The sequence below is a fragment of the Pseudopipra pipra genome, chromosome W (assembly GCF_036250125.1).
Source record: "Pseudopipra pipra isolate bDixPip1 chromosome W, bDixPip1.hap1, whole genome shotgun sequence".
In the NCBI taxonomy this organism is placed as follows: Eukaryota; Metazoa; Chordata; class Aves; order Passeriformes; family Pipridae; genus Pseudopipra; species Pseudopipra pipra.
In genome coordinates, this window is record NC_087580.1 from 22,087,519 (window position 1) to 22,111,493 (window position 23,975).

The 23,975-nt window shown below is 46.7% G+C and overlaps 2 long non-coding RNA genes across 2 annotated transcripts in view; one reads left to right on the plus strand and one right to left on the minus strand.

Annotated features, from left to right (window-relative positions):
- Positions 1-23,975, minus strand: part of LOC135405712 (uncharacterized) — a 958,894-nt gene that overhangs the window by 324,766 nt on the left and 610,153 nt on the right. The gene's annotated exons all lie outside the window — the stretch shown is intronic.
- On the plus strand, positions 1,094-9,516 carry LOC135405722 (uncharacterized). The gene is made up of 2 exons (XR_010425980.1): positions 1,094-1,763; positions 8,899-9,516. It is a non-coding gene; the product is annotated as an uncharacterized LOC135405722 (long non-coding RNA).

Below are 23,975 nucleotides of genomic sequence, written 5' to 3' on the forward strand. Positions count from 1 at the left end.
CCTGTCCATCCCCATCAGGTCCCTGCCCGTCCCCCCGGGCTGAGCTCCCCCCAGGAAGTGCCGTGGAGCTGAAGCTGCTGCCATCCCCCCCTGCAGCCGCTGCCCCAGGCAAGGGAGCAGCAAAGGCAGGGCCAGGAGCAGAGGCAGCAGCAGGGGAGCCCTGGGGGGGCCGGGAAGCTCTTGTGTGGGTCAGGAAAGAGGCGCTGGGCACGAGGACGGGGCTGTGCTGAGCAGGCCCAGCCCTCACATCCCCCCAGCCAACGCCGGCTGCCCGGGGGGCTTGGGAGGGACCCCCAGCCCGTGTGCCCCACACTGAGCTGGCAGAGAGAGAGCCAAGGGACAGGGCCACGGGCAGGGCCCCGGGTGAGGGACAGGCAGGGCCATTGCAGGGCCATGGTGAGGGCACAGCCTGTGGCAGCAGAGCTGCCCAGGGCCGGGGGCAGCCGGGGGTGTTGGGACCAGCCAGTGCTGGGGCCGAGCAGAGCACGAGGCCTCTTGCAGAGCCCTGGAGCAGCCTCCCACTTGCCAGCCCCGCCCTGGTGGGGTGACACTGTCCCCTCCCTCCAGGACACTCCCCCGGAAATCTTCAGGGGAGCCTTTTGTGTCTATTCCTGGTTGCTGATTCCTGCTGGGGACCTGAGGGCCCCTCTGCAATCCCATCCATGGAGCAAAATCTGCTCTCCAGAGCTCGACTCCCTGCAGACTTTGTCGGGAAATCTGTGCTGGCAGCCTGAGTATGTCCTGACCCCCTGTGCTCCCCCCAGGATATTTGGGACGAGTTCCCCCTTCCCAGGCACCTGCGGGGTGGGGGGCGATTGTTCTCCTGTTGCTGTTTTTGCTCCACTGTTGGAGGCTCTTGGGGGTGGGTGGGAGGTGTTTTTTGGGGGGCTGGGCTGGGTTGGGGGCAGAGCCCTGGCGGTGGGCGGGGGGATGTGGGTCCCCCCCTGCCGTGGGGGTTGGTGTTGCTGGGTCAGGCCCCACCGGCTCCATTGTCAGCCCGGTGCCGGCGGGGGGGACACAGCGGGTTTGGGACCCCCAAGGAATGCTGGGGGTGGGTGTGGAGCCCAGGAGCTGGGGATTATGGAGGGCAGAGCGGGGCGGTGCCAGAGCTGGAGGACCCCCGGCAGCCTGGAGGGGGGAGCACGGAGAGGGAGGAGCCCCGGGACCCCCAGGAGCCTGAAACGGGGGGTGCTGAGAAGGGGAAGCCTGGACAGTGGGGACCCCTGGGATCCCTGGGACAACAGAGTGGAGAACCTGGAGAGGGGGAATGTCTGGGAACGTGGCACCCCGAAGGTGAGAGTCAGAGGAGAAGGGACCCCTGGGACCCCCAACACTCCCAGCATTTTTAAGTTGGACCCCCAGCATCCCAGACAGGAGAGACCCCTTGAACCCCAAAAGGAAGAGACCAGAGAGGGGGAACTTCTAGGAGACAGTTTTGGGCCAAGTCTTCATATTTTGGAGTATTTTCTGGCTGAACCTTAACTTTTTGCAGTTTGAGGGGGGGGTTCATCTCGCTGTTTCTCAGGGGGTTTTTGGCTGAATCTCAGAGGTTTGGGTTTTTCTGGGCTTAATCCTGGTGTTTTGGAGGTTTTTATGGTCACAGGATGCCCGGTGAGTTCTAGAGATGGACTTGGGCAGGAGGAACCCCCAAGCCAACACACTCAGCCCTTGTTTTCCCCCCCATCAGGATTTGTCCTTCCCAAAGCTTGGCCAGATGAAGGAGGCTGTGAGGAAGAGGAAGATGCCTTGGGCCCCCCAGGCAGGTGAGGAGGCAGTCAGTGTCCCTTTGGGCGGGTGTTGTGCTGGCTCTGTCAGCCGAGCATGGCCCCGGCTGCAGGACAACCCCGCTGGCGCCGCCGTCCTGCCGGGGCCGGAGTTGGGGGGATGTCCTTGGCCTTCCCTGTGGGCCGGAGGCAAATCCCCTCCCTGTCCTTCTTGCTTCCTGCCCCAGGCCCCGAGCTGAGGACGGAGAGCCCGGAGGACAAATCCCCCCGGCAGAGCCTGGTGGGAGAGGCCGTTTTGAAGGGCTCCCCGGCGCAGGAAGGCAGCGGGGAGGAAAAGGGCCGGAGATCCCCCCGCAGGAGGGGCTCCAAAGCCAGCCCAGGGTGCTCTGAGGAGGAAAGAGCCAGCCTGTGTCGGGAAGGCGGCCGGAGCTTGAGGCGGAGCTCTGAGCTGGTGGTCCCTGAGCAGCCTCCCAGCAGGGAGAAGCCCTTCAAGTGCTTGGAATGTGGGAAGAGCTTCAGCCTGAGCGCCAACCTCCTCAAACACCAGCACATCCACACTGGGGAACGTCCCTACACATGTGCGGAATGTGGGAGGAGCTTCAGTGACAGCTCCACCCTCCGCAACCACCGGCGCATCCACACCGGGGAACGACCCTACAAGTGTGGGGAGTGTGGGAAGAGCTTCACGCAGAGCGCCAACCTCCGCAAACACCATCGTATCCACAGTGGGGAACTGCCCTACACGTGTGGGGAATGTGGGAAGAGCTTCAGGGACAGCTCCACCCTCCGCACCCACCAGCGCATCCACACCGGGGAACGGCCCTACACATGTAGAGAATGTGGGAAGAGCTTCAGCTGCAGCTCCCACCTACGCAACCACTGTCGTATCCACACTGGAGAACGGCCCTACGTGTGTCAGGAATGTGGGAAGAGCTTCAGTGACATCTCCACCCTCGTCAAGCACCAGCGCATCCACACCGGGGAGCAGCCCTACACATGTGGGGAGTGTGGGAAGAGCTTCAGTACGAGCTCCAGCCTCCTCACCCACCGGCGCATCCACACTGGGGAACGGCCCTACAAGTGCTTGGAATGTGGGAAGAGGTTTCAGACCAGCTCAAATCTCCTCCAGCACCAGCGGACGCACAGGGATGAGAGGCCCTTCCGCTGCACCGACTGCGGGAAGGGCTTCAAGCAGAGCTCTGACCTCAACACCCACCGGCGCATTCACACTGGGGAACGGCCCTACAAGTGCTTGGAATGTGGGAAGAGGTTTCACACCAGCCCACATCTCCTCCTGCACCATCGGACACACACGGATGAGAGGCCCTTCCGCTGCACCGACTGTGGGAAGGGCTTCAAGCAGAGCTCCGCCCTTGTCACCCACCGGCGCATCCACAGCGGGGAGAGGCCCTACAAGTGTGGGGAGTGTGGGAAGAGCTTTGCCCAGAGCTCTGCCTTAACCTCACACCAACAGACCCACTGTTAAAAGAAGCGCTACGAGTGGCCCGACCCCCATTGGATGATCCATAGGAACTCATTTTGGGCACAGACCTGGTGACCCTTGTTCCAGGTGATCCATGCTGGGCACAGACCTGATGACCCCTGTGTCCAGCCCTTGTCCCGACCCCCCTGACAGCGAGAGTGACCCAGGGTCTTGTTAACTGATCCCTTGGGGAAGATTACAGTTAGTTTATCTATCTCTCTCTCTCTCTCTCTCTATCTCTCTATCTATATGTAGGGTTCACTTTAGATCAGTTTTGTTTCCCTGTAGAATAGGTTTGGGGCAGTTTTGGCTCCTGTCTATAGTGATCTAAAAGCATAAAAATAACACTTCCTCTCTCTGGCTCCAAGCCCAGCCTGTCCCCTCCAGGGGTGGATGTTCCCCCCCCTTCCCCGGGTGGTTCCTTTGCCCCTGGGCAGCAAAGCCCCCACTGCTTCTGCAGCTGGAGAGTGTTGGAGCCGTGGACCATTAACATTCCAGTCTCTCCCAGCTCTGCACCCCAAAAGTCGAGTGGGATCAATGTGTCCCCTCAAAGTGGCTCAATCCCGTAGCAGTTCATATTCCAGGCAGAATGCCGAAGGGCATCCTGGGACTCAGAGTCCTTCGGTCTCTGTCGCACGTGCGCAGTGAAGTGCTCGGATGGGAGTGCTTGAGGAGGTCCCATGTCACCGTTTGAAGTGTCTGTATAAGCTTGTGTTGATCTTAATAAAGCTCATTGGGTTACTGCACCCCCGTGTCGACTGGGTTCGTGCAAGACAAATGCTCTAAATGGCCGCCCCAATCAGGACATTCAACAGGCGTCGGTAACCAGAGGCCAAAGGCCTTGGGACATCTTGCCATGGCATCCGTCCTGATGGAATTCCAAGGAAAAAGGAAGAGCTCTTCAACAAATCGTGCACATCAGTCACCTCTGCAGAAACAGGACAAAAAGGGAAAAAGGACAAAAAAAGACAAAAGAAGAAAAATCCGGCTTCGGCAAACAAGAGGTGACCTATTAGGATGGGAGGGATGTATTCCCACCCACGAGGGGAGGTGTTCCCCAGAAATTAAAGAAGAAACTGAAACCATCAGCCAGTCCTTAAAAACGCTGGACAAAGACGTAGCAGAAAATAAACCGTTGGTGCTCTTAAATTGGATCATCACAAATGAACCGGCACCTCCATCAACCGGAACCCATCAGATACGATCTTGGCGAGGAACTGGAAACGGACTCATCAAAAAAGCGAGTTCTGGAGGCGTTGGAGGCATTTAAAAACTGGGCTGCATGGAAGGAAATAACGATGGCCTTATATGCTCGCTACGGGGGAGCAAATCCAGCCGCAGCAATGGGCCCTGCTTCCCCTGTCCCTCCTGCAGCCCCTGCTGTAAGGGGGCTACTTTTGAATTAGATGATCAATGGAGCATAGAGGCGTGAGAACGGGATCATATTAGGATGTGAAACCAGCCAGAGTATGGTACAATGTAACTTCATGGCACAAGCGAATTGGAAGGTCCATTGTGCTTTTTAGCAAGTCAGCTTGATATCCCCTATTATCAGAGCTGAGTTCTTCCTTGGTTTTGCTACATATTGCAAGATAGATACATCTACCCTTGAAACACAGTGGTAGAGGTCATCCATAGGGGTGAGAAAGATGATGATGGGAGGAAGATGATGTGGGCAGGGGTCGCTGGCCCCTTGCCCTACAAGTGGGGCAGGCACAGACTGTTGCCATGAGGTGATGATCAGGTGGGGTTTGGCTGCCATTCAGGCATCACCTTATACTGGGTACTGGCCCTACGTGGTGTAATGTGGAACTGATAAAATGGGGTGTCAGAGCTGCTGAGTTGAGCGATCCTCATCCTGCCACCGAGACTGTGTCGCTCCGCAGGGACGCCCGCTAAGCACGGGCACCGACCAGCTGCTGCAGATCCTGACAGCCCTGGCCTGTCTGTGTGGGTAAGCACAGGTCATTGAGAGGAAGCAACTGAGAGAACAAACTTTTTAATATCCTTTTAGTGTTCCTTTGATTCCCCTTTTATGTTTATAGTATTTTTCCTTTAGTTTCCCTTTTTACTAACCAATATGGTGTTATCCATAATATTGTGTTAAGATCCTTTTTTGGTATCCCTTTTCACTAGTTAATACTGTATTAAATGCTGTTTGTAGTATTTGTTTTAATGCCACCCGATAAGGTAGTTATTTTGTATCCTTTTTTAGTTTTTAATTCCTCTTGCTAAGTTCATTACTATTATTTTTATTCTCGCCGTAATAAAAGATATTTTGTGTGTTTGAATATTTCTGGCACTTGTCTTTATTCCAGACATGTATCCAAACGAACTGCTGCACCTGCTTGCCCCGCTGTACTAGGGAGGGTTCGAGACGTGCTGAAGCTTGAAAACCAAGGCACCGTTGGAGCTCAATAAAACAGATATTTATTACAAAAAGTTGCTGACATAAACGGGCACCCGGGAGAAGGAGAAAACCAAGGAGGAAAGTATGATACCCTGCTCACCTAGGTGTCATTTATGAGATGATCTTTACCCACTCGAGAGACTATAAAACCTCTGCAGCAGCAGCGTTTTCCAGAGGATTAGCAGGCTCCCACGATAGCAGGCGTCCCCACTAAAGGCAACTTGATCCTTCGTGAAGAGCAAGCCAAGCCCAACGGAAAACCTGTCTGCTTTTCTATGATCAGTTGAGCACCTCTGCCCGGGGAGGTGTGGCCAGTACTGCCCCACCAGAGGTTCTCAGTCCCACCCCCTTGGTTATGTAAGTTCATCCCTTCAGCACACGCGTGAGAACTTTGGAAATCCTTTAACGCGCGCGCAGGATGCTTTGGGGGTCTTCCCTAATTGATTCGGGGGTCGAGCCTTCCTCCCCTCCTCTTCGATTTCTCCTTCAAATGCCCTTGGCAGACAATGAACCAATAGTAGAACACCAATTAAAATAGTTTATACAGAAGTTCTCCCTCCGAGGACGAATTCACTGTTTTATCAGTGAACTTGGCAGGGAGAATATAAACTACTGCAGGTGGCTGGGGCCAAACACAGACCAAAAAATATCAGCATTCCTGGTGCACCTGATGCCAATTTGTGCCCCAAAGAAGGCGCGGAGAAACTGCTCAGAGACAGAGTTTTCAGTCTATAAGCAGGAGGTATTTATTTTCACGGCCGGGGAGCAGCCAGGTCGCCCTGGACAAACTGCTCCAATCGAGAAACTTACAATTGAGCTTTTTATACACTTTTTGCCAAGCAATTACATCACATATTATGAATATTCATTATATTGCAACATCTACTTTTAATATTCATAACAGGCAGAGTTGAGGCGGAGTTAGAGGCGTGGTCTTTATTTGGGGAGAACTTCGGTGGTTGTTCCTGTCTTACTTCATCATGAACTCAGTGTCCTTTCATCATCATCTTCATTAACTTTTGAACCTTCCCTAATTTGGGTAGTTTCCTTGTGCATTTGGCAGGAATGGGAGGTTCGGCGCGGTAACGCCGCGTGGCAGGGGGTGCATGGCTCCTTGCTCTGAGAAGGAGTCCACAGATCCCACTCTGAGGAATGCTGCATCCGAGTTAAAGGTGGCAGAGACAGAGAACGGGTGTTATGGGATTAGCCAAGGGAGAGGAGGTACCAGGCTCCAAGAGGCCTGCCTGCGTTTGGTATGTTCTGTTCTAATGAAAGACAACAAAGAGGTCAGCTTAGTAGTCATAAATTAGATAGGATGGACATTTGGGGGGATGACAACCTGAGTTAAGGGGTTTTTAGCAAGACCTCAGCACACAGGAAAAGTTGAAGAGTTCATTGACAATGAGAAACAGAGAAACGACCTTCATGAGGCTGAAGAAGCAGGAACGACCCCCAGGAATCTCCCCAAAAGGATGACTCTGCCTCAAGCTCTGCCTGAACCCCGCCTAATATGAATATTATAACTAGATGTAATTGTAATGAATATTCACGTGAAATATTGCAGTCCCTCACCAAGACTGTATAAATTGCCTGCCTTTTTGCTGAAAACTTTAGAGCTATTTTGTCCAGGGCGAACTGGGAGCTCTCCAGCATTGCACAAAATAAACACCTTTGCTGCTTAAAGACCAAATTTTGTCTCTGAGCAGTTATTTCCTGCCGGTTTTGGCACCACCACCACGACTGCCGGTGCGACTCCGTTCACCGTGGCGCAGCCTCTCCCGCTCACCACGACCACCGGCCCGGCTTTGTTCACTACTGGATTTGCCACGGGGCGGTGTGGGGAATGTGGGAAGAGCTTCAGTGACAGCCTCCCAAATATACTGGTCATCATCATCATGGCCGGGCTTCGCGAACGAAGATTGGGAAGGGCTCTACCCACGTTTGTTACAAGCGCGCTGGTGGCTAAAAAGGCCAATACGAGACAGACACGTCCGGTTGCAAAAGGCACAGCAGAGAGACTCTTTAGATGGTATATTCTGTAAGACATGGTTCTTTCTGCGTTGTCTTTTCTCCTCAAGAGTGATCCTGCGTGCTTTTTCAAAAGCATCAGCAGCGTTATAGATGGTGTGTCTCCAGACCTCCCAACTGGAGGCCAGAGTAGACCAGTGATGGTGATCAATATGGCCAAGGCTGAGATGTTGTTTCAGGGAGTCCTTGTATCTCCTCTTTGGGGCTCCTCTCTTGCTGCAGCCAGTGGCAAGTTCCCCATAAAGCAGGACCTTCGGGAGGCAGTTGTTGGTCCTTCATCCTTGAGACGTGCCCTGCCCATCGCAGCTGTGTTCTCAGCAACATGGCCTCAATACTTGTGACTGCTGCCTGTTCTAGAACAGACACATAAGTCACATAATCTGACCAGGGGATGTTTAGGATTGTTCAGAGGCAGCGTTGATGGAAGCGTTCCAGGAGTCGCAGGTGGTGGCGGTAGATGACCCATGATTCAGATCCATATAAGAGAGTAGACAGCACAGTGGCTCTGTAAACACTGATCTTGGTACTTTTCTTCAAACTCTTTGCCAAACTCTTTTATAAAGCCTTCCGAAGGCACTCTATGCCTTTGCTAACCTGTTGTCTATCTCTCCATCAATCTTACCCTCCAAGGAGATGAGGCTACGTCGGTACCCTCAAATATCCACCGTTACTGTAAAGCTAGCAAATAAATACGACAAAAAAACCCAAATGAAATACTTCTCTGAACAAGACAGCAGAACTAACTCCCCACGCCTCCCAAACAGAACGGCGATAACGGCGGGTCGGAGCAGCAGGCCCTGGCCTAGAGGAGCAAAGACCGTCTGCAGAGAGAGACCTGTCGCCTTCGGCCACCGGAAGAGAGAAGAGAGCAAAGGCCTCTTATCTGCGATGCCTAAAATCTGTCTAATGCAGTTTTACACTCTTTTGGCTGTCTTTTAGTTGTTAAGAAGGACAATCTGACTGCATTATAAGTTTGAGGCTTTATTCTTCATCCTCGTTGTCCCCAGATAAATGGCAGAAAAGGCATCCAGTGTTTACATTAACATACTTTTATCACACTTAGAGCAATGATTTCTAAAGAAGGCACACAGGGATCTACTTTTTATACTGTTACACACATTTTTTAAGTTTACACACTTCTTTCAAACCTTTTAATAACACACTGCTATTGTTAAATATATACAGGTATATATTCTATAAGTGGTGTTAGCTTAAAACAATTTTTTCCGTCTTATTTTTATCTTTAAGTGCAGGTACGTCCACTTCCACCCCCGCCGGTTGTAAAGCAGAGCAAAGCTAATGTAGGATAGCAAAACAAGAATCAGAGAGTTAATTTAGGATGCATACTCTGAGCAAAAGCATAGAGAACTAAGTCTCAGGAACAACGGAGATAATAACTCATTAAAGAATTCTAAACACATTGACACAGAGAACATGGAGTGCACAGGAAAACAGAGAGAACAAAAATGCTGACATACACATAAAATAGACGTATGGAGGGGAAACAGAGGGAGATAAGGGAAAGGAGAAGAGCCAAGGACTAGGCACTCTTGCCAAATATCAGAAACTCCTGCCAGGTACATGTGAGAGTCAGCCAAACTAAAGGGAGTTCAGAAGTTCACCTGAGTAAGAGGAGTAGATTCAGGACCATTGAGGCCGAAGTAACAGGATGTACCCCGGAAAGCCTCCCCAAAACGAAGACTGCACCCCTGACTCCACCTCAACTCTGCCTGTTACGAATATTATAACTAGATGTTGCAATATTATGAATATTCATGAAAAGTGATGTAATCTTTTAGCAAGAATTGTATAAATACTCCAGCTGTTCACTGCTTGCTTTGAATAAATACCTCCTGCTTATAGACTAAAAACTCTGTCTCTGAGCAGTTTCTCTGTGCCTTTTGGGGCAAAATTTTGGCATCAGTTGCAAACACGTGGCCACAGGGGCGCCGCCGCGTTGCTCCCGCCGCAGAACGGAGGCAAAACCTTCACTTGGCTGCCGCCACGTTCTGGCATTCCTCCAGATGGGGTGGGGGATGAGTATGATGAGCAGACAGCTGGAGCCGGTTGTAGTTGGCTTCCCACCAAACCCCACGGACCACAGGAGAAAAGCTCCGAGAGGAGAGAGAAGAAGAAAAACGGAGTAGCAGAATCTATATAAAATATATGTATTTTATATATATTACAGATATACAATTAAGGTATTATGTATGTATGAAGACAGGAACCCCAAATCGCTCCCAAAAGGGAAAGAGGGGAAGGGAAAAAGGGAAAAAAACCCAGTAACCAGCAAAATAAAGAACCAGCAAAATCTCAGCACTTCCCTTGAGAAAAGCAGGACGGCCGGACCCGGCCCAGCGCTGTCCCCTCACGCGTGGCAGACACAGCCGTCGCTGCAGCCTCAGCTCCAGATCAGCAGGGCCGACACAGGGACCCGCCGTTCCCAACCCTCGCCGGGAGAAGAGAGAGCGAGGTCTCTCTGGCCAGCTTAATTTATACCTCGGGTTATGTAAAGGAATAGCACGGTGTGGCAGTTTGAGCCACGTTAGAAATCTAAAATCCAATTTCCAGGCTTCCCCCACCCCTTCCCAACAATTCATCCTAACATCGGAGAGAAACTTTCAGACCAGAGGCTTCTGTGGGGGAGGGGGGAAGTATATACATTTATTTACACAAATAAATACTATACAAACTAAAGGCAACTATATATATATATATATATATATATTACATTTCTATCAGTCAGTCCTTTCAAGCCCCTCCTTTAACTTTAGTCCAGGAGCAGCCTTCAAGGCTGACATGTAACACAGTCTTTTGCTGTGGGAGTGTCCTGGGCTCCTGAACAGTCCCCCTCTCACCAAGTTCCAGCAGTTGTTTTGTTGCAGTCTCTCCTCATGAAGTCCGAGAAGATAGCTTTGAGTCCTTGCTCCTCTGCTGCTTTGATTCCTCCCTCTCGGTGTCTCACCTCGGTCCGTAGGCTGCTGCAGGGTAGTTCAGCTTATCAAGCGTCCACAGCCTGGAATCTTCATTCCTCCACATCAGTTCTCAGCTGCCCCCAGTCAGCTTTGGCAACTCTCGAGCTCCTGGCTCGTCTCCAATTTCGCCTGGGACCCTTCTCCCAGGCGCCAGGCCTACCTCCACGGCCCGTCCACTTGGCTCAGCTTCAGGGCTGAGCCTCAAAGCCCCCCCTCTACAGCTTCACTGCAGAAAAGGAGGGGGAAGAGGGCCTGGCTGCAGAGCCTGCCCCTCTCCTCTTACCTCTGGTGCTGTGAATCTCTTCCTTCACAGCACACACCCCAAAATGCTGACTCTAGCTAAAGACTGAGTTGGGGGGTCGCAGGGCTCCCCCCTCCCCCCTGGAGGGGAAGAGAGGGAGCCCAGCCACCCCCTGGCCTTGTCCACCTCCACGCAGCAGACACCAACAGCACAACAACCAAGGCCACACTGCCAACCGCTCCCGGTGCTGTGATATGTGATTTTTGAGCAGAAGTGAACAACATGAGTGGTGATTGGCTCTCCAGGGAACACTGTCCTGGCACCCAATCACCTCTGAACCCCCCCAGCCTCTCAAGGGGGGCCAATTTCGAACCATGACACACGGAATACTTCCTTGGTCACTTTCCTCGTTCCTTCTGAAACAGGAGGCCAGGCCCAAAAGAGTTAACTGAGAAATTTGGGCCTGCTAACAAGCTCCCAACATCCCAAACGATCTGTGCTTGTTCTGTTCTACTTACTGGACCAAAACTTCATAGAATGGTAAAAGAAACATAAAATAGGCCTAGAGGTAATAAATTAAGATGCAGTAGGATAAGGTAGACATTTGGATAGAAGAAATAGGCCGGGAGCCAAGGCCTTCTCCAAGCCTCAGTGAGTGGGTTGAAAACAATGGAAGAGAAGAAAGGTCAAGCTGATGAAGATGAGTTTAAGCCCCCAGACCCAAGGAGGAAGGATGGAACTACCCCCGAGATTGAGGGCCAAGAGAAGCACCGCCCCAAGCCCCACCTGAGCTCCACCTATACTCCACCTGTTATTGATATGCAGAGATAGATGTTGTAAGCACTTGAATATGCATTTAATCATATACAAAAATTGTATAAAAACTGCTGATTTTGTGTGAAGCCTTTGAGCAGGTTTTTCCAGCAATAGCGCTGTCAATAAATACCTTTGCTGCCCAAAGATCAAAAGCCTCTGGGCAGTTCATTATACCCGATTTTTCGGATTCACTTCGGTTACAAGCTGGTCTCCAGGAAGGCCTACACTGAAACCATCACAACAGTGAGTCGCAATGGAACTGCTCAGAGGCAGAATTTGGTCTTTAAGCAGCAAGGTATTTATTTAGGCAGCGTTGGAGAGCGAGGTGGTTCGCAGCACACAAAACTTGCTCTGCCTTAGTTAGACTATTTATACAATTTTTGCGAGAGATTACGTCATTTTTACGTGCATATTCACATTATTGCAACATCTAGTTATAATATTCATAGCAGGCGGAGTTAGGGCGGGGTCAGGGGCGGGGTCATCATTTTTGGGGAGAATCTTGGTGGCACTTCCTGTTACTTCAGCCTCAGGGGTCGTCTTTTTGCTCTTCTCCCTCCCTTTTGAACTTTCCTTAATTCTGCTGACTCCAACACGCATTTGGCAGGAGTTTCTGGACTCTGGCCCTTCTCCTTCCCCTTCTCTCTCTGTGTTCCTTCCTTATGTCTGTTTATGGATGTGTGTTAGCATTTTTGGTGCTCTTTATATTCCCTGTGCTCAGAATATAAATCAGAATATAGGAATATAAGTCAGAACATAGGAATATAAGTATAAACAAGAGCACGAAGAACTTTGCCAGTACTTAGCTAGGATGTACTGCCAGAACCCAGAGATAGAGATTAAGTGGTGCTGTACACAAAGAATGCACACACACCTAACTTAAGTAAGATAAGGGGACAAAGTGGGGCTTGAGTCCAAGAATCTTGCAGAATTCACCATGAAGTCTGCCAAAATCAAGAAAGTTGAAAAGTCCATGAAGATGATGGAGCCTGGGCCAGGGGCGAGGAGATGAAGAAACAGGAACGACCCTCCTAGATTCTCCCCAAATCGAAGACCATGCCCTAGACTCCCATTGTAATATTATGAATATTACAATTAGATGTTGCAATTATATGAATATGTTGCAATCACCTGTAAGAAATGGTATAAAAACCTGTAAATCCACTGGAGAGACAGAGCAGTTTGTCCAGCGCTCTGAGTGGAGGAATAAAGAACTAAAACTCAAGGACTAACGGAGATAATTCACCAAAGAATGCTGAGACTGACACAAAGAGAACATAAAGTGAGTACACAGAGAAACAGAAAGCACCAAAAATGCACATAAATACACATAAATGGACATATGGAGGGAAAACAGGGAGATAAGGGGAAAGAGAAAGGGCCAGGGTCCAGAAACTCTTGCCAAATATCAGAAGCTCCTGCCAAATACATGTTGGAGTCAGCCAAATTTAGGAAAGTTCAAAAGTTTACTGAGGAAGAGGAGCAAAATTACGACCGCCTGCAGCCGAAGTAACAGGACGTACCCCCAAAAGTCTCCCCAAAATGATGGCCACGCCCCTGACTCCACCCGCTATGAATATTATAACTAGATGTTGCAATAATATGAATATCCATGAGAAAATGATGTAATCCCTCACAAAAATTGTATAAATAGTCCAGCTGTTCGCTGACTGCTTCGGAGCTCTTTGTCCAGCGCGAGCTGGGAGTTCCCCAGCGTCGCCTTGAATAAAAACCTCGCTGCTTAAAGACTAAAAACTTTGTCTCTGAGCAGTTCCTTGCGCCTTTTGGGGCACAAAATTGGCATCAGAAGCGCTGGGCTAACGAATGTCGGTCCCGAGCGGCGATCGGGGGGAGGCTCCAGAGAGCCAATAACATCTCCCACAGTGGCTTTGATACCCACTGGGGTCTGGGGGGTCCTGGGGGCGGGAGTGCAGGCCCTACTGATGCCCAAAACAGCATAAAATAACTGCTCAGAGACAGCTTTGAGTCTTTAGACAGCAAAGGTATTTATTTCCAGCAACGTTGGAGAACTAACCAGCTCGCGCTGGACAAACTAGCTCGGAAGTTCTCAGTGAAAAGTCGGGTCATTTATACAATTTTGGTGAGGGATTACAATATTTTACATGAATATTCATTACAATTATATAATCTAGTTATAATATTCATACCAGACGGGGTTCAGGTGGAGCTTGAGGCGGAGTCATCATTTTGGGTAAATTCCTGGGGGTCATTCCGTTTTCTTCGGCCTCATGGAGGTCGTTTTCTTGTTCTTCATCTTCATGAAGAACACAAAACTCAGACACTTTCATCTCCCAAACCACCGACCGTGATAAAATATTTAATATCGAGGCAATGGTCATGTAAGAAATAAAAATACTATTTTTTATGGGTTGTAAGATCTCCAAATTAAAAAAAAAAAACTGGACTTGAGCGTCAGGAAAATGCAAGAGTTCTTAAAATCCTTTGGGGCCATTTTTGTACAAAAAGGGTTCTTCTCTCTCTTTGGGCTAAGAACAAAGGAAGATCCACCATCCTTGACAGGGGATGCCCAGCAGCCAATCAGAATAAAAGAAAAGCCCCTTTTCAGAGAAAAGAAACCTTTTTAGGCAAAAATGAATATATATATATTATATATTATGTATATATTATATATATAATATATATAATATATGTATTATATGTATTATATATTCTATATATTCTATATATTCTATATATTCTATATATATATTATATATTATATATTATATATTATATATTAATTATATATTATATATTATATATTATATATTATATATTATATATTATCTGAAAAAGGGTGGGAGTTTGTAAAACTATAAAATGTGTGAGGTGTAAAACCAAAGGGTCTTTCTCCCTGGAAACCTGGTGAGGGAAGGACCTGGAGTGCCAAATAAATTCTTTGTTTCTTTGTTCCCTGAGTTTATGCCATGTTTCTAAATTTAAAAGAGGGATTTTTCCCACAGTCAGGACCAGCAGATCTCACAACCTGGGGGAGGGGATATGTCTGTGTATCCACTAAATTACAATGGATCCCTTCTAGATGTGTCAGTCCTGAAGGGAAGAAGGAAAGATCCTTCCCACTTTGAGGGCAGCAGTGTCTCTCCTCCTCCAGGCAGCAGTCGTGGCTGGAGTTGTTGTAGCTGGAAAATCTCCCTCTCTCTCCATTACAACACGGGGGTTTTGTCTCCCCCCTCTCAGCCCTTTGGCTGAGACAAAGCAGGGACAAAACTCGCCTCAGCACGGTCGTATCGTGGGGTGCAAGACATCCCCTGAGAGTCCCTTCCTCGGGGGATTCGAGTTCCTCCCGAGTCAGAACGTTCAGGGCAGCTCTCAGCTCTCAGGTTCGAGTTCCCCCTGAGTCAGAACGTTCAGGGCAGCTCTCAGCTCTCAGATTCGAGTTCCTCCCGAGTCAGAACGTTCAGGGCAGCTCTCAGCTCTCAGATTCGAGTTCCCCCTGACTCAGAACGTTCAGGGCAGCTCTCAGCTCTCAGATTCGAGTTCCCCCTGAGTCAGAACGTTCAGGGCAGCTCTCAGCTCTCAGATTCGAGTTCCTCCCGAGTCAGAACGTTCAGGGCAGCTCTCAGCTCTCAGATTCCAGTTCCTCCTGAGCCAGAACGTTCAGGGCAGCTCTCAGCTCTCAGATTCGAGTTCCCCCTGAGCCAGAACGTTCAGGGCAGCTCTCAGCTCTCAGATTCGAGTTCCTCCCGAGTCAGAACGTTCAGGGCAGCTCTCAGCTCTCAGATTCGAGTTCCTCCCTAGCCAGAATGTTCAGGGCAGCTCTCAGCTCTCAGATTCGAGTTCCTCCCGAGTCAGAACGTTCAGGGCAGCTCTCAGCTCTCAGATTCGAGTTCCTCCTGAGCCAGAACGTTCAGGGCAGCTCTCAGCTCTCAGATTCGAGTTCCCCCTGAGCCAGAACGTTCAGGGCAGCTCTCAGCTCTCAGATTCGAGTTTCTCCTGAGCCAGAACGTTCAGGGCAGCTCTCAGCTCTCAGATTTGAGTTCCCCCTGACTCAGAACGTTCAGGGCAGCTCTCAGCTCTCAGATTCGAGTTCCTCCTGACTCAGAACGTTCAGGGCAGCTCTCAGCTCTCAGATTCCAGTTCCTCCTGAGCCAGAACGTTCAGGGCAGCTCTCAGCTCTCAGATTCCAGTTCCTCCTGACTCAGAACGTTCAGGGCAGCTCTCAGCTCTCAGATTCGAGTTCCTCCTGACTCAGAACGTTCAGGGCAGCTCTCAGCTCAGTCTTTGCCCCAGGTGTTCCACCAGAGCTCCTTTGCTCTGTCTCAGCTGCCAGCGGGGCAGCAGCAGAGGGCAAGGCCACCTCCTCCACGTTCCATCCTGGTCCAGCTCTCAGGACACCTCTGAGCTCTCAGCTCTTCTCTCTCTCTCGATGCTGCCGCATTTCCGGACTCCCCAAGGGTTGGGAAGTCCACCCCTCCTCTCTAGGAGGGCTTGAAACAGGAGGCCAGGCCCAAAAGAGTTAACTGAGAAATTTGGGCCTGCTAACAAGCTCCCAACATCCAAAACCATCTGTGCTCATTCTGTTCTACTGACTGGAGCAAAGCTCCAGAGAATAGTACAGGACCATGTCCTAGGCCTAGAGGGGATAAATTAGAGAGACAGCAGGATCAGGGAGACATTGGAATAGGAGGAATAGGCCGGGAGCCAGGGCTTTTTCCAAGCTTCAGTGAGCGGGTCAAGAACAATGGAAGAGAAGAAGGGTCAAGCTGAGGAAGATGAGTTGAAGCCCCCAGAGCCATGGAGGGAGAGTGGAAGTCCCCTCAGGATTGAGGGTCAAGAGAAGCACCGCCCCAAGCCCCGCCTGAGCTCCACCTATACTCCGCCTGTTATTAATATGCAGAGATAGAGGTTGGAATCACTTGAATATGCATTTAATCACAGCTGAAGATTGTATAAAAGTGCTGATTTTGTGTGAAGCCTTCGAGCAAGTCTGTCCAGCGCGAGCTGGCTTGCTCCCAGCGTTGAATAAACAAATACCTTGCTGCTTAAAGATAAAAAAGTCTCTGAGCAGTTTCTCGGACCGATTTTTCGGATTCAGTCTCGGGGTTTGGGAAAGTAATTCAGTCTTACCCCCAAAACTGTCCCTGTTGAGCTGAGCTCTCTCTCTCTGTCAGACGTTTCTGTGTCTCTCAGCTTGGCTGCAATTCCGTCTTTGCTGCTCGTTCTCTCTTTCTGGCTCTGGGCCACAGTTCCCTGGTCAGTGCTGCTCCACCACTGGCCCCTGTCTGCTCATGGTCCCAGACCAGGGCTGCCTCTTTTCCAGCTCCCTCATCTTCCCTCTTTCCCGGTCTGCTGTGACACGTTTGAATTTCGGAGGTGAAGCAAATGTAACACAGCAACACCAAAAGCAGGGAGTTAAATTCTGAACACAGATTTTAAGCAAAGGCACAGAGAACTCGGTCTTAGAACCAGCGGAGGCAATAATTCATTAAGGTCTGCAGAACACAGTGACACGGGAGAACAGAGGGAACTAAGGGGCTAAATTGAGTATAAAGAAGGAAAATAGGGGCTAAATTAAGTATAAGGAAGGAAAACAAGGGCTGACAGAGAAGGAAAGTGAGTCCAAACATGGGCACACCTCGCCAAGACGTCAGGAACTTCTGCCAGAGAGGTTAGAGAGGGAGCCAAAGTAGGAGAGTTCACAGAGTTCATGAAGAGGACGGAGGCTGGGCTGGGACCCGTGAGGATGAAGAACAGGAATGACCCTCCCAGATTCTCCTCAAACTGAAGACCACGCCTCTAACTCTGCCTAAACCCCACCGTTATGAATATTAAAGATGTCTGTTGCAATATCATGAATATTCATATTGCATTATGCAATTAATTGCCAAAAATTGTATAAAAGTCCAGCTGTGAGCTGCTGGACTGAAGCAGTTTTCCCAGGGCAATAAAATACCGAGAATAAAATCCCTCCTGCTTCAAGGCTACGAACTTTGAGCAGTTTCTCCCTTCGTGCCGTCTTGGGGGCATAAAATTGGCGTCACAGGGGGCTGATTGGGTCAACACCAATAAACATCCCCCCCCTCGGGGTTACTGCTTTTATTTTTATTTTAAATCCAGGGGAAAACACTCCACGGACATTCCAGGGACTGTGACATTCCAGGACTGTGACATACCAGGACTGTGACATTCCAGGGATTGTGACATTCCAGGGATTGTGACATTCCTGGACTGTGACATTCCAGGGACTGTGACATTCCAGGGATTGTGACATTCCAGGGATTGTGACACTCCAGGAACTGTGACATTCCAGGGACTGTGACACCCACGGACTGTGACATTCCAGGGACTGTGACATTCCAAGGACTGTGACATTCCAGGGACTGTGACATTCCAGGACTGTGACATTCCACGGACTGTGACACCCACGGATTGTGACATTCCAGGGACTGAGACATTCCAGGACTGTGACATTCCAGGGGCTGTGACATTCCAGGGACTGTGACATTCCAGGACTGTGACATTCCAGGACTGTGACATTCCAGGCACTGTGACATTCCAGGGACTGTGACATTCCACAGACTGTGACATTCCACGGACTGTGACACCCACGGATTTTGTCAGTCAGTTCTCCGACACTCAGTCCATGAGAATCCCTCAGAATTCCCCCAGATTTTCAGGGAATAAATCTCTCTGGAATATCACTGAGGTCACCGTCCTTCGGCTGATGCCCCAACTCGTCCCCTCCCCTCTCATAGCAGCCCCTGGGTCCCCTTTTCCTACCTTTGGACCCCCGGGACTCTTCATTTCCGGGTCCCTGAGGGGTCTGTGGGGATCCAGGGGAACTCACACCCCCCGTGCCACCCCCAAGGAGCAGCGGGGGCAGCGGTGATCGGTGATCCCACCAGCCCTGGGGTGTCGTGGCAGCCCCGGTGCCTTTAGGCAAGAGGGAAGGAGCTTTAAATCGGAATTTTGGTGGGATGGGGCGGGCAGGGACAGCCCTGGGGAGGCTGCGACGGGACCGGGGTTGAGCTCCTGTGCCCAGAGATGCCCTGCAAGGTCTGTGCCCAGCCTGGGCCCCGAGGGGCTGCAGCAATCCCTGACAGACAGACTGACAGACAGACAGGCTGCCGGGACTGCCAGGAAGGGTGTCCTCCCCCTGGGGACTCCTCGGAATGTTCTGGACTGCCAGGAAGGGTGTCCTCCCCCCGGGGACTCCTCAGAATGTTCTGGGCTGCCAGGAAGGGGTGTTCTCCCCCTGGGGAATCCTCGGAATGTTCTGGACTGCCAGGGAGGGTGTCCTCCCCCCGGGGACTCCTCAGAATGTTCTGGACTGCCAGGAAGGGGTGTCCTCCCAGGAAGGGGTGTCCTCCCCCTTGGGATCCTCAGCTGGGCTACGGAATGTTCTGGACTGCCAGGAAGGGTGTCCTTTCCCCAGGGACTCCTCAGAATGTTCTGGGCTGCCAGGAAGGGGTGTTCTCCCCCTGGGGACTCCTCAGAATGTTCTGGACTGCCAGGAAGGAGTGTCCTCCCAGGAAGGGGTGTCCTCCCAGGAAGGGGTGTCCTCCCCCTTGGGATCCTCGGCCGGGCTACGGAATGTTCTGGGCTGCCAGGAAGAGTGTCCTCTCCCCAGGGACTCCTCAGAATGTTCTGGACTGCCAGGAACAGGTGTTCTCTCCCTGGGGACTCCTCAGAATGTTCTGGACTGCCAGGAACGGGTGTTTCCTCCTTGGGGACTCCTCAGCTGGGTAAGGAATGTTCTGGGCTGCCAGGAAGGGGTGTTACCCCCCTTGGGATCCTCGGCCGGGCTACGGAATGTTCTGGGCTGCCAGGGAAGGTGTCCTCCCCCTGGGGACTCCTCAGAATGTTCTGGGCTGCCAGGGAGGGTGTCCTTTCCCCAGGGACTCCTCGGCCGGGCTATGGAATGTTCTGGACTGCCAGGAAGGGTGTCCTTTCCCTGGGGAATCCTCAGAATGTTCTGGACTGCCAGGGAGGGTGTCCTTTCCCTGGGGAATCCTCAGAATGTTCTGGACTGCCAGGAAGGGTGTCCTTTCCCTGGGGAATCCTCAGAATGTTCTGGACTGCCAGGGAGGGTGTCCTTTCCCTGGGGAATCCTCAGAATGTTCTGGACTGCCAGGGAGGGTGTCCTTTCCCTGGGGAATCCTCAGAATGTTCTGGACTGCCAGGAAGGGTGTCCTTTCCCCAGGGACTCCTCAGAATGTTCTGGGCTGCCAGGGAGGGTGTCCTCCCCCCGGGGACTCCTCAGAATGTTCTGGACTGCCAGGAAGGGTGTCCTTTCCCCAGGGACTCCTCGGAATGTTCTGGACTGCCAGGAATGGGTGTTCTCCCCCCAGGGAATCCTCAGAATGTTCTGGACTGCCAGGAAGGGTGTCCTTTCCCCAGGGACTCCTCAGAATGTTCTGGGCTGCCAGGAAGGGGTGTCCTCCCCCTGGGGACTCCTCAGAATGTTCTGGGCTGCCAGGAAGGGGTGTCCTCCCCCTGGGGACTCCTCAGAATGTTCTGGGCTGCCAGGAAGGGTGTCCTTTCCCTGGGGACTCCTCGGAATGTTCTGGGCTGCCAGGAAGGGGTGTTCCCCCCTGGGGACTCCTCGGAATGTTCTGGGCTGCCAGGAAGGGGTGTTACCCCCCTTGGGATCCTCGGCCGGGCTAAGGAATGTTCTGGGCTGCCAGGAAAGGGTGTCCTTTCCGCAGGGACTCCTCGGAATGTTCTGGGCTGCCAGGGAGGGTGTCCTTTCCCCAGGGACTCCTCAGAATGTTCTGGACTGCCAGGAAGGGGTGTCCTTTCCCCAGGGACTCCTCGGAATGTTCTGGGCTGCCAGGAAGGGTGTCCTTTCCGCAGGGACTCCTCAGCCAGGCTATGGAATGTTCTGGGCTGCCAGGAAGGGTGTCCTTTCCCTGGGGACTCCTCAGAATGTTCTGGACTGCCAGGAAGGGTGTCCTTTCCGCAGGGACTCCTCAGCCGGGCTATGGAATGTTCTGGGCCCCCAATCCCCCCAGGGACAGGGAGTGACGATTTCAGGTGGAGCTGCTGAGCCTGGAGCCGCCGAGAGAAACCACCCGGAACCCTGGGAGGGTTGGGCTTGGAAGGGGCCTCAAGGACCATCCTGCTCCACCCAGCTCAATAATGACTTTAAATAAATAATAATTCTTAATAAGTAATAAATTTTAATCAATAACAATTTTTATTAAATAATTTTTAATCAATAATAATTTTTATTAAATAATTTTTAATCAATAATAATTTTTAATAAATAATAATTTTCAATAAATAATTTTAACAAATATTTTTAATAAATTATATTTTAATAAATAATAATTTTTAATCAATAATATTTTTTAATAAATAATAATTTTCAATAAATAATTTTAACAGATATTTTTTAAAAATAATAATTTTTAATAAATAATAATTTTTAATCAATAACAATTTTTAATCAATAACAATTTTTAATAAATAACAATTTTTAATAAATAAAACTTTTTAATAAATAATTTTTAATCAATGATTCTTAATCAATAGCAATTTTTATAAAATAATAATTTTTATTAAGGAATTTTTAATCAATAATAATTTTTAATAAATAATAATTTTCAATGAATAATTTTAACAGATATTTTTAATAAATTATATTTTAATAAATAATAATTTTTAATCAATAATAATTCTTAATCAATAATAATTCTTAATAAATAATAAATTTTAATCCATAACAATTTTTAATCAATAATAATTTTTAATAAATAAAACTTTTTAATAAATAATTTTTAATCAATGATTCTTAATCAATAGCAATTTTTAATCAAAAATAATTTTTATTAAATAATTTTTAATCAGTAATAATTTTTATAAATAATAATTTTCAATAATTTTAACAGATATTTTTAAAAAATAATAATTTTTAATAAATAATAATTTTTAATCAATAACAATTTTTAATCAATAACAATTTTTAATCAATAATAATTTTTAATAAATAACAATTTTTAATAAATAATAATTTTCAATAAATAATTTTAACAGATATTTTTAATCAATAATAATTTTTAATAAATAATAATTCTTAATAAATAATAAATTTTAATCAATAACAATTTTTAATCAATAACAATTTTTAATAAATAATACTTTTTAATAAATAATTTTTAATCAATGATTCTTAATCAATAGCAATTTTTATAAAATAATAATTTTTATTAAAGAATTTTTAATCAGTAATAATTTTTAATAAATAATAATTTTCAATAAATAATTTTAACAGATTTTTTAATCAATAATAATTCTTAATAAATATTAATTTTTAATCAATAATAATTTTTAATAAATAATAATTTTTAATAAATAATAATTTTAATAATAATTTTTAATAAATAATAATTCTTAAGAAATAATAAATTTTAATCAATAGCAATTTTTATAAAATAATAATTTTTATTAAAGAATTTTTAATCAATAATAATTTTTAATAAATAATAATTTTCAATGAAAAATTTTAACAGATTTTTTAATAAATTATATTTTAATAAATAATAATTTTTAATCAATAATAATTTTTAATCAATAATAATTCTTAATAAATAATAAATTTTAATCAATAACAATTTTTAATCAATAATTTTTAATAAATAAAACTTTTTAATAAATAATTTTTAATCAATGATTCTTAATAACAATTTTTAATCGATATTAATTTTTATTAAATAATTTTTAAACAATAATAATTTTTAATAAATAATAATTTTCAATAAATAATTTTAACGGATATTTTTAATAAATAATAATCCTTAAATAATAAATTTTAATCAATAACAATTTTTAATCAATAATAATTTGCATTTAAAAATTTTTAATCAATAAAAATTTTTAATAAATAATAATTTTCAATAAATAATTTTAACAGATATTTTTAATAAATAATAATTCTTAATAAATAATAATTTTTAACCAATAATAATTTAAATAAATAATAATTTTTAATAAAATTTTAATAAATAATAATGTCAACAAATAATTTTTTATATATATGTTTTAATAAATAATAATTTTTAATAATAAATAATTTTTTAATAAATACTCGAAGTATTTAATTCCAAGTTGACTCTTCAGACCTCTTTTGCTGCACTGAGTTAACTTTTCAGGCTTTTGCTCTGTTTCGAGCAAAATTAATTAATTATTTAATAAATTAATTATTTAAATGATTAAATGAAAAGAATTAAATAAATAACTAAACAATTATTCAGATGATTAATTAATTCAATGAAAATAATTAATTAAAAATAATTAAATAAATTAACAAACAATTTTTCGGATAATTAAATAATTAAATGAAAAGAATTAAATAAAAAGAATTAAATAAGAAGAATTAAATAATTAAATGAAAAGAATTAAATAAATAAATAAACAATTTTTTCGGAGAATTAAATAATTAAATGAAAGTAATTAAATAAAAAGAATTAAATAAAAAGAATTAAATAAGAAAAACTAAATAATTAAATGAAAATAATTAAATAATTAAATTAAAATAAATAAATAAATAAATAAATAATCCAATTTCCGGATAGTTAAATAATTAAATGAAAAGAATTAAATAAAACTAATTAAATAAATAAATAAAAATTATTCGCAAAATTAAATAAATAAATTAAAATAATTAAATTAAAATAATTAAATTAAAATAATTAAAGAAATTAATTAAAGAAATAAATGAAAAGAATTAAATAATTGAATAAAACTAATTAAATAAATAAATAAACAATTATTCGGATAATTAAATAATTTAATAAAAAACCAATAAATAAAAATAATTAAATAAAAATAATTAGAAAAGGTAAAAAGGAACACGTTAAAACTTCTCCGAGAAGGGTGGGATTTTTGGAAACCTATAAAATGGAGAAGTTTTACACCCGCGGGGTCTTTTCCCCCCGAGGAACTCGGTGAGAGAAGGACCCGGCGCGCCCCGAATAAATCCTTCCTTTGTTCCCTGACTTGGGCCGTCTTTCTACACTTAAAAGAGGGATTTTTCCCACAGTCGGATCCCGAAAACCCCCGGACGATCCCCCGGGACTTTCCGGGGACAATTCGGGACAATTTGGGGACCTTTTGGCGACATTAAACCCCCTCCCCTCAGAACCCCGTAATGGCGGCGCCCTTCTTGTCATGGCGGCGCCGCCGCGCCGGAAGCGGCTTTCTCGGCCTCTGATTGGCTGGAACATGGTAGAAAAGGCTCTGATTGGTGGAGACGTCGCGCAAAGCACGACGGGAAGAAGGTCGCCCGCCGCTGATTGGTGGGAGGGGGAGGGCA